The 11,127-nt window shown below is 39.1% G+C and overlaps 1 pseudogene; it reads left to right on the top strand.

Annotated features, from left to right (window-relative positions):
* Window positions 1–3,894: 3,894 nt before the first annotated feature.
* On the top strand, window positions 3,895–8,763 carry LOC145040970 (uncharacterized; annotated as a pseudogene).
* Window positions 8,764–11,127: the final 2,364 nt, after the last annotated feature.

Consider the following 11,127-nt stretch of genomic DNA (forward strand, 5'->3'; position numbering starts at 1 on the left):
GGTATCAAAGAAGGAGACTGTGTAACAAATATGCATTCCTTTTGTTGGAAGAATACTATATCGTTTCCACTTTTATCGAAGAAATAGGAGCCGCTGTTTTCTTATCGATGGAAACTGTTGTTTTTGATAAAACCCTACTCTCAGGTTTACAGGTTAGACTCTAACAGTCTTAAGGAAGGCTCATCATGTCTCAAGACAACGTACAATCTAATCCCATTAACATCTCTAACATCATTAGATCTTTTACCAGACCACCCATTCTTTACACGCAGGATTATGAAGTATGGGCGCATCACTTTGAAGATTATGTGGTTGGATCTGATGATAACAGGTATCTCATCTGGGAAGCAATCACGTTGGGTCCATTTGTTCACTTTGGAACAAATGTAACTGTGAAAATCAAAAAGAGTACAATAAACTGACAGCAGTTGAGAATAAGACTCCTCAGGATGAAAAAGATAAACTGTTGTGCAATGTAAAGGCGTTAAGAATGATCAGATTCGCCTTACAAGCTAACACCTTCCGGCTAGTGAGTTCATGCACTTTGGCTAAGGAGATATGGGAGAGGCTGAAAGAACTGTATTCAACCGACGAGGATCTAGAGCACTCTATTCAAACTCTGCTTCTCTCTGAGTTCAGAGCGTTTGCACAAAAACCTGAAGAAACCTTGCTTCAAATGTTTGATCGCTACAATCATCTGCTCAACAAGATGACAAAGCATGGTATTGAAAGGAAAGGTATTGAACAGAAAGTCGCCTTCCTGAACGATTTAAGACCCGATTGGATGGCAGTTATCTCAACTGTGAAAGCGCATTAACAATTCAAGGCTTATTCCGTAGCGAAACTTATGGGAATTCTAAAGTCACATGAAAGCATAGTGTCAAAAGAAACAAAGTTGGTCTTTAGTGTCGGCTCACTTGCTCTTGTCTCGAAGAACAAAATTTTGATTGAAGAAGAAGATGAAGATGACATGTTGGAGTGTGATCTTACTAGTGTTGAGTATGCGATGATGGTGTCCAACACAAAGAAGTTTGCTCGGAAGAAATTCCCTATCAATAAGAACCGAAACTAGCAGGGAAGCTATAGTTCAGAAAAGGTAAAGGAAGAGTCTAAGAATACATATCAGAAGGAGGATGAAAAGAAGGAGAGCAAACTGGTGGGTGACTCAGGGTATGATTGCAATTACTGTCACGGCAAGAATCATTTTGCCAAGGACTGCATGTTGAAAAATTTAGCCAAGAGAAGAGATAGAGTGAAGATGATGAACCTTACCATATGAGAAAGCTTGAAGAGATAAAGAAGAAGAAAACTAGTGATGGTCCAATGAACGCCTTGATTGTTCAAGAAAAGGTGATTGATGATGAATCTGGCGGGGTTGAAGTGTTGTCCACAGATTCGGAGGATGAAGAGGTGAGAAAGCCAACACACGGTAAAGCTTTCGTGACAAGACAAGAAAATGAGAAAGTGACTGGAAGATGCCTGATGGTGACGGTTGGAATAACAACCGAAAGTGAGCATAAGGAACCGAATCTCCATTAAGACAAATGTTTTACAACCAAGCCCATCAGTGAAAAGATCAACGATTATGAAAAGGAATTAAATGAATTGAATTTTAAATTTAATAATCTAAGCGGAAGTCTCATGCAAACTCGCTTAACAAATTCTAATCTAACTGACCACATTAGTAGGTTATCAACAAAGAGTGAGGAGAGGCGAATATGGATTGAGAAAAAGGAGAAAGAGTTAGTTAGGGCTAGGGATGAAATAATTTATTTACAATGAGACAATTTTCGATTTTTAAAACAATGTAATGTTTTTTGCTTGATTGCTATACATTTATATACTAATAGCACGCAATTGCATCTAGATTGTGAAATAGGGAAAAAGATTCATAAAATGATCTTGTCCTTCCTTGAGTTTAAGGAAGATGAGGTCATTGCCGAATGTGAATCAACCATGTCCTCAGAAGAAACTTCCATTCCTTATAAAATAGATTTGGAAAAAATTGAAACTTTCATTGATTCTAAGGAACATAAATGCATGTTAAAACTAATCTTAGATGAAAATGATAAGTTAAAAATCAAAACCGAGACCTTAAAATCATTTAACTCATCAAATGCCAAATTGATGACCGAACATAAGATAAATATTGAGAGTACATCTAAGTTTGATGATGAAAGTGAGATGAGCGAGATCTCGGTGGAAGACGCAGTCGATTGCTCAAAATTTTCTGAGGAGCGAAACCGAGACTGAAAAACCGCTTATATCCGAAAACTCGGTTAAATATGCTCGCTTGTCGGATAACAAGTTGAAGAAACTCAAAGAAAAGGCAGTGGTCTACCAAAAGGTACAAACGTTTCCAAATCAAGTCTATGCAGTTAAAGGAGTATCTGAAAGATAAAAACAACGGAACTGAAAATTTTGGTAGATCAAGACAATGCTGGAGGATGTGACGATTACTTCTGCTCAGCTCCTATTGATAATCCAGATGAAACTGTTGGCCTGTCAGAGCAAGCATCATGGAGGGTAAAAGGCAGATACATTCCAAAACACATAAACAAACCCTCAAGTTTCGCCAAACCAAGCATGATTGGAACGAAAGAGATACCAGAGGAACCCAAGAAGAAGTTCAATCCGGCCGTAACTCATACGGAAAATCCAAATCCAAAGCCAAAACCAAGCTTCAATATCCACAAATCTCAAAACAACTAGCCAATCAAAAGCGTCAAAGAAATCAAAGGTACAAGAAAAACTTGAATGAGAGAAAACACTTTTGGAAGTCTTAAAATCCTGACTTTGTCCAAATCAAGAAGGATGCTCAAGCTGGTGATCAATCGTATAAGGCAAGCAGTCAGTTGAACTGAAAGCCAAGTTTCGATCCAAACTCCTTTTACTCCAAGAACCGAACCAGTTTCGGTCCTCAAAACACCAAAGTTCATAACCAACATCCCAATTTTAATCCTAACTTCATACCCCAGAGCCGAACCTCCAGTCTCGGTTCGAAACATAAGGATAAGAGTCGAACCTCTAGTCTTGGTTCGAATCACAAGGATGAGGGTCGGCAATCATATTTTGGTCATTCTCACCAAGCACACGAGAAACAATCCTTGAAGGATGTCAAAGGAAAAGGAAATCTTGACTCTGAGATGGATAACACCACTACGAAAAATTCATCTGAACCTGGAAATCCAAAGAAAATTCCTTCTAACATAACATCAACTTCTACACCTAAATTCAAACAAGATAAAAATAAAATAAAGGTGTACACCATCAAACGCAAAGATGAAACCACTTTAGTTAAAAGAACATATTTGGTTGATCTTGCTGTTGTTATTCCTTTTTCTATGAAAAACTTACCAGGACCCAAGAAACTTTGGGTTCCTAAATCTGTTTAAATTTACAAGTGTTAAGTGACGAGCAGTTCGACAACGAATGATATATTGACAGTGGTTGCTCACATCACATGATAGGAAGGAAGGAAGAGTTAAGGGAGTTTCGGTCCTTAAAAGATGGGATGTGTGAAGTATGGAAACAACTCATTTGGAACAATAAAAGGATATGGTATGATAACAAATGGTGAATTCTCAATTAGAAAAGTTACGTACGTGGAAGGATTGCAGCACAACCTCGTCATCTTTTTACAGTTAGTAGTTGGAACTGGACTGAAAATATCGTTTGATGATGAAGGATCTGAAATCATTGAGAAGAACTCGAAGAAAGTTTTTTTGAAGTCTCAACGCAGGGGAGAGATGTATCCTCTCAATCTCAACCCCATCAAGGGAAAACCTTTGATATGTCTACTGGCTAAAGCAAAATCCGATGAAAGTTGGTTATGGCACAGACGAATCTCGCATCTAAACTTCAATGATATCAATAAACTAGTGTTGGGTGATCATGTTCGAGATCTCCCTCTTCTGAAATTCGATAAGGAGCACCTTTGTGCAGCATGTGAGATGGGCAAGCAGAGCCGAAAGAGTCATCCCACACATATCAATATTAATATCATTGAACCTCTTGAGCTTCTGCATATTGACTTGTGTGGACCTTCGGCCATTGAAAGCATCGGTGGTAGTAAATTCAAACTTGTAATTGTAGATGATTTTTGACACTTCACCTGGATTTTCTTTCTTAAACAAAAATCTGAAGCAAATCCCAAGTTGAAAGCGTTCATCAAGCAGTTCGAAGTGCAACTACGAAAGACTGTATGGAACATTTGAAGCAATAATGGGATGGAGTTTAAAAACAAGGAGTTTGAAGACTTCTTGGCTAAAAGAGGTGTAACTCACAACTTCTCCACTCCTTATACTCCACAGCAAAACAGAATCGTTGAAAGGCGAAACCGATCTCTATGTGAAGCTGCACACACAATGTTATCTTTCGCCTCACTTCCTTTGTACTTCTGGGCTGATGCCATCGCATGTGCTTGCTACGCTCAGAACCGATCACTTCTTAACAAGAGATCCACCTTAACCCCATATGATATCCTTAACAACCGATAGCCCAACATCAAATTTTTCCATGTGTTCGGTTCCAGATGTTTCATCTTTAACTCCAAGGAGAACCGAAACAAGTTTGATGTCAAAGTAGATGAAGGGATATTTCTTGGGTATTCACTAACCTCAAAGGCATATAGGGTTCTAAACAAACGATCCAAGCATCTCGAAGAAACCTACTATGTTACCTTTGATGACAGTTATGTTAATAAAATTCAATCAACCGATAGCACCACACCAAAAATCTTCCCTGAAACTGGTCTTGTCTCAACTCCAATTTCAAACTTGTTTGAAGAATACACAAGGTTATTTGATGGACCAGAAAAGGCCATCAATTTGGAAGAAAATGTAGCCGACAACAAAGTTGATCATCTGAAGAAAATCATCGATGAAGCTGTACATGTCGCTGAAACTGATCCTCTTATAGCAGCCGACAGTCAACCCTCGGTCTCCAACACTACAGAATAGCATGTCGACGGGGAGCATCTAGCAGCAGGGGAAATTCGCTCTCCAACCAAGGGGGATCATTCCACTCCAACTGAGAAAGAAATACATGAACCTGAAGTTGGTTATACTTCGCCATTTGAGGGGTAGATTAACAATACCAATGACGAAGATGGTGAGTCAGAACTAGAAGAAGAGTTCAATGCAGAATTGGATCCAACTTATGATCCGAATTATCCTCCCTTGATTAAATGGACAAGGGATCACCCCAAAACACAGATCATTGGTGAAACATCAGAAAGAGTTCTTACACGTTCTCAAATGAAAGCGAAGCAGACTGCATTATTTTCATAAGTCGAATTTTGCAAGTTTAATTCATTTGTCTCCAAAATCGAACCAAAGACTGTTAATACTGCACTTGATCATTCCGATTGGGTATAGGAAATGCACGACGAACTGCATGAGTTCGAAAGGAATCATGTCTAGAGATTAATTCCCACTCCTAAGGATGCTTCTGTGATTGGACTAAAATGGGTATTCAGGAACAAGATGGATAAAAAAGGCAACATCATTCGTAACAAGGCTTGGCTAGTGGTGAACGGATACTGCCAAGAAGAAGGAATAGACTATGAAGAGACGTTCGCGCCAGTAGCTAGATTGGAATCAGTGAGAATATTTCTTGCCTATGTTGCTCATAAAAACTTCGTAGTCTTTCAAATGGATGTAAAGTGTGCCTTTTTAAATGGAAAACTGGAAGAGACAGTGTACATAGAACAGCCACCGGGTTTCGTAAATGAAAAGTATCCTGATCATTGCTATGTTCAAGACAAAGTTGTGTATGGATTAAAGCAAGCACCGAGAACTTGGTATGAAACCTTAACTCGATTTCCTTAAATTGTCTAAGTTCAAACAAGGTTCGGTTGACCCAACCTTCTTTCGTAAAAAAGAGGGCGAACACTTGACGATTGTTCAAATCTATGTCGACGACATCATCTTCGGCTCTACGAATCCTGGCCTAACAGTTGAATTCAGGAAGTTGATGGAGACTAAATTTGAAATGAGCGCAATGGGTCCGATTAACTTTTTTCTTGGACTGAACATTAGATAGGTACCAGAAGGTATATTTATAAATCAAGAGGCTTACACCAAGAACTTGCTAGCGAAATTTAGGATGAAGGGAGATTCGAAAGTGAAAGTTCCTATGGCGTTTGGCACTAAATTGACACCATCTTTGGATAAACCGGCTGTAGACATAACACTCTATCATCAAATGATAGGATCACTCATGTATCTGACGACTAGTAGACCGGATATAATGTTCTCGGTCTGCTACCATGCCAGATTTCAATAAAATCCTAGAGAACCTCATATGATAGCCGTGAAGAACATCTTTCACTATCTGAAGCGAACCTCATCTCTCGATCTAAGGTATCCAGAAAATTCCGATTTCTTCATTCAAGCATTTTCAGACGCAGATCTCGGTGGATGTGGATTGGACCGAAAGAGTACAACGGGAGGATGCTAATTTCTTGATGGCAAACTTGTCAGCTGGCAGTCAAAGAAGCAGACTTGTGTGTCACTTTCAACAGTCGAGGCTGAATATATTGTTGCAACATCCTGTACATCGCAAGTAGTTTGGATACAAAGTCAGCTTAGAGATTATGGTTTAAGCATGAAGAAGATTCCGCTTTCATAGAATATTACATGGCTTAGGCATGATCGAAGCAGAATCCGTATCGAAACACCTTTCGTCTACGTAAAAGGTTAGCTAAGTGTTATAGAACGTGGCTCGGTCTATCTTAGTTTCATGAAAAATATGGAACCGATATAAGCCAACCGCTCGGTCTATTTCGGCTCCGTAATTTTAGGGAACAGATATAAGCCGACCGCTCGGTCTATCTCGACTCTATATTTTTCAGGAACCATTATTTGTTGAATGCTCGGTCTATCTCACTTTAAAATCTTTAAAGGTCAGTTTCGGTTGTATACGTTAATCTCATACTTTATATTTATTTTTTTTAAAAAAAACACAAATATATATATATATATATATATATATATATATATTATTCCAAAAAAAAATTTCCTTTTAGTGTGGTTTCTTAATGTTTTTTTAGGGTTCAAAGACATAGAAATTTCGTGATATTAGAACAAGGGAAGGTATGAAAACTCTCATTATACAACTAGTTAGGTGTCCCTAGAAGCATGTTGTTGCATGTAGACCAAAACCTCAAAGACTCTGAGTAAGGCCTTAATGATTCAATCAATACCTATCGTTTCTACCCAATCAGGCTAAAATTTGCTCAAGTCACGAGCTACCTTACTCTTATCAAAGTAGTTGAGAGTTTGCTGCTTTGTCAATCTTTAACAGCAAAGGTACTTTCGGTTCTTTAACCATCTAATCCATATTCTTCATCTACTTTCACTTCACAAACGTAACCCTTGAGACTCTCAGTTCTTGCCACTGAGGTTTATGGTTACACAAAATCTGTGTTGATGATTTTAGATACATATACCACGTACTGAGTGAGACCCACAGTCCAATACCAATAAGGAATTAATGGTGAATCTTTAGATTCAAGATTTAATTTGTTACCACTTGAAATCTATTTTTCCATTTATGCGATATCTTTATGAAATTATCTAATACCAAGGCGTTTCTTCCCAAAAGGTCCAATTTTTTTTTTTTTAGATTTCAATACTTCACCACTCATACACATATCTCACCTACTTGTTCAACAGACCACATCGGTCTCACAAGTACTTCACCTGACCTTCGGTCTTACATTAAGTATCAAGGTTCGGTTGGAGATTAGTCACCCTTAGAACCGAGAGTTGAAAAGAAGCCTTTCGATGTTTATTAACATACATTCGATCGTAATTTTTCGGGGAACCATACAAGCACTTCAAGTCTCTCTTGACTTTGAAGGAAGCGATTCGTGCCCGGAATCAACTGCTTTATGTCGGTTTAAGACATCACTCACATCCTATACATGTTTGATTTATTTCTTTATCTCTGAAACTCTTGCACGAATTTTTTTTTTAATTTTCCACAATACTAATGATCATTTTCAAGTGCATTTTGGATGTCCTATGTGTTGTACACACAGAAAATTAAGTTGACAATGCATTGTGTGGATGAGAATTTCAAGCACTTTAACAGATAAGAACAATAATGAGCGTGTGCATTTGCAACGGCTCCTAGCCACACACGTGATGACGTTTATCTGGGGAAACCAAGCTATCAAATCCCGCTTTTTCGGGTGATGATTCAATGATCGTGTAATTATAACAGAAGATTATTTCTCTCTCATGGAAATGGTATATAAAGGGTTTCTAACACCCATTGTCCTTCCTTACCTTCTTCATCATCTCTCAAATATAACAGGCGGATTCATCCTCTCACCATGACCAATCTACTTCATCTTCTCTACTTGTGATCAAACCCAACCAGAACTTAATCATTGATTTGAATCCATTTTTGTACGACTACTACATGCTCCAAGTCATTAAATGCCTCAAGTATTCTCCGCTGGTTTTAGCACTCTCTCAGGTGGAATCTGTTCCGATGTCTCTGTTATCGGATGTTTACTCCAGTGCTTCATATGATAAAAACAAGGATAAGATTTACTTTCAGATCTTTAGTCGCAAAACTTCGATTTCAAAAGTTCGATTATGTTCATTATTAGGGATTACAGTCGATGCTTCAATCATCTCTCCGGATTTTATTACAACAACACAGCTCTTTACCATGTTCTATGAGATGGGCTATACTGAGGTTCTGGTTTCTTTTTTAAAGTTCAAGAAGTCATGTCTTCTACCCTAATGGAATGGGTTATTAACTCTGCTTCACAAGGGTTTGGGTGAGAGAGTAGCAGGGTCAGACAGTCCCAACAAATGCTTCATGACCATTATGTATGGTCTTTACAATGGTCTAAATTTAGACTATGGTTCATTGATTTGGTCTCAACTAGTGCAAAGCCTCAACTCTTCTACCAAGCATTCATAGGTTTCTTGTGGGAGATTCTGGACGATAGTTACGCAACGAGCCATCTCTTCTTTAAACATTCTAGTGATGAAGGACGTTTTGTTATCCTCTGTGGCCATTTTTCACACCAAGAAGGTGATTATCACCAATGAGTCCAAATAGACTCATGTTGGTTCAGTCCCTGAAACAATGTTTCATTGTGTTCCACTTAATAGCACAGTGATGGAGTCTTATCGAAAACTCAGTCCGGTTGGTCCTCATCAATTAATGCCCGAGATGAAGGCAACTTTGGAAGCTATGAAAAAACCTTCTAAACGAGGTAAGAAGAAGGATGAAAATCCTGTTGATCCAGAACAGGGTGCATCTTCCAAAGCTGACAAGTCCAAGAAGGGTGATAAGAAGGAATCCAAGAAGCGCAAATCAGAGAAAGGGGGATCTTCGGCTCGTCCAAAGAAAGTTAAGAAAATGGCTAGAAGGCCTACATTGGCTGATGAGGAAGAAGAAGCTCATCTTGAAGACTCACCTAAAGGAAATACACCTCCTAGGTCTCCAACTCCAACTGATGACCTCCATACAAAGGTACCCACTCTACCTAACTCACCACCGAGAGTCACTATTTCTGAATCGGTTGCTTCAATACCTCCCTCTTCTACAACACAATTGGTTACTTTGCCAATTCCACCATCACCCGCTTGCACTTCTCCTATTATCACTTATACACCGATTACTACCTCTATCATAACCGATCCACCGGTAAATGTCAATGTATCTGATACGGGGGCATTTACTGGTACTGAACCTCCTGTAACCACTACACCCATTACACCTACTACTTCAGATGACTCTAATCCGATTCTTGGAGGTGATGATTTTGAGTATGACTCCACCTACTATAGTCCTTACCGGCTCCCAACTGAAGATGATGATGTTGCCCCTGTTACCAGGGACCAACTTGACAGTGTCCATACAAAACTTGATAAGCTACTTGAATGCTATCAAAAGCATGTTGATGCTATCATGAAAGCCTTCATGGATACAACCTTGGAGCAATATACTTAATCCATGGATAAGTGCTCAACAGCTATGGATGATTCTACTTCTCAGTGTAAACAAGCTACTAAGGATGTTAAAGATCTCATTCAAGATTCTAAAATTTTCTTGGAGTCGCTTCAGGGTCATGCCACTTACAATGCTACCAAGGTGAACGCTTCGGTTGATACTCTAACACACTCGCTTCAAGGAGAACAAGCAAAATTTGAAGCAGTTCAAGCTGATCTTCAAACCGAGAATAAATCTCACATTTCTTCTATTGATTCTCAGTTAGAGAAACTCCAGGCTGATTTAGCGACTGAACGCTGATTGAGAGACGAACTTGCCAATCAGACAACTACTATGGCGGTTCAGAAGGTTCAACTGGAACACGCAGCAAAGGAACTTGAATTAATGAAGGTTGAACGAGCTGTTTTCAAAAGCTATTGTGGTGATGTTCTGGGTATCCTCAACAATGTTCTTCAACCTCATGATCCCGTCTTGACGTTGACCATCAGAAATCATCTTACAACCAAACTTCTTCCAGCGATTGCACTACTTTGTGAGATGAAGGGTGTTACGAAGCTGATGGCTGCTCCGCAACAAGGGGAGAAAGTGTGCCCATTACTGTAGAAAATACTTCTGGTCAACCTCTTGTTCAACTGAAGGTTGTGGTCCGATCTGAACCGAAGGGTAATGAAGCTTCGGGTTCTGATGTTAAAGCAAAGGGTCTATCTACCGATGATAGTGATGAAGACCAACAGACAATAACTGATATTCTCAAAAGAAAGCAAAGAGATTTGGAGTTAAATGAGGCTCAAAGGATTGTAAGGGAAGAAGAGGAGAAGGAAAGGAAGAAGAAAGGGGAGCATGATACTCTTGATTGTAAAATGGTTCTTTTTCCCATGCTTACTAGGGAAAAGATCTTAAAGGAGGCTATTGAATTCCCTAGTGTTTTCCGGTTTGAACCAGTCGCTTCATTCGATATTGAAAACACGAAGGATTCTCAATTCGATATGCCTATGACGAGGAAGGCTTTCATCTTTCATTGTTTTGATTTTACTGCTGAAGTCCCCTCGCCTTATCCTCAGACCGATCGAGAGCTCAAAGATTTTTATCTACACTTCGAGGAACCTAGTACTTAACGTGGAGTGCATAGAAGATCACGTCTGT

The sequence above is a fragment of the Lactuca saligna genome, chromosome 4, assembly GCF_052625555.1.
Source record: "Lactuca saligna cultivar CGN05327 chromosome 4, ASM5262555v1, whole genome shotgun sequence".
NCBI classification, from domain to species: Eukaryota; Viridiplantae; Streptophyta; class Magnoliopsida; order Asterales; family Asteraceae; genus Lactuca; species Lactuca saligna.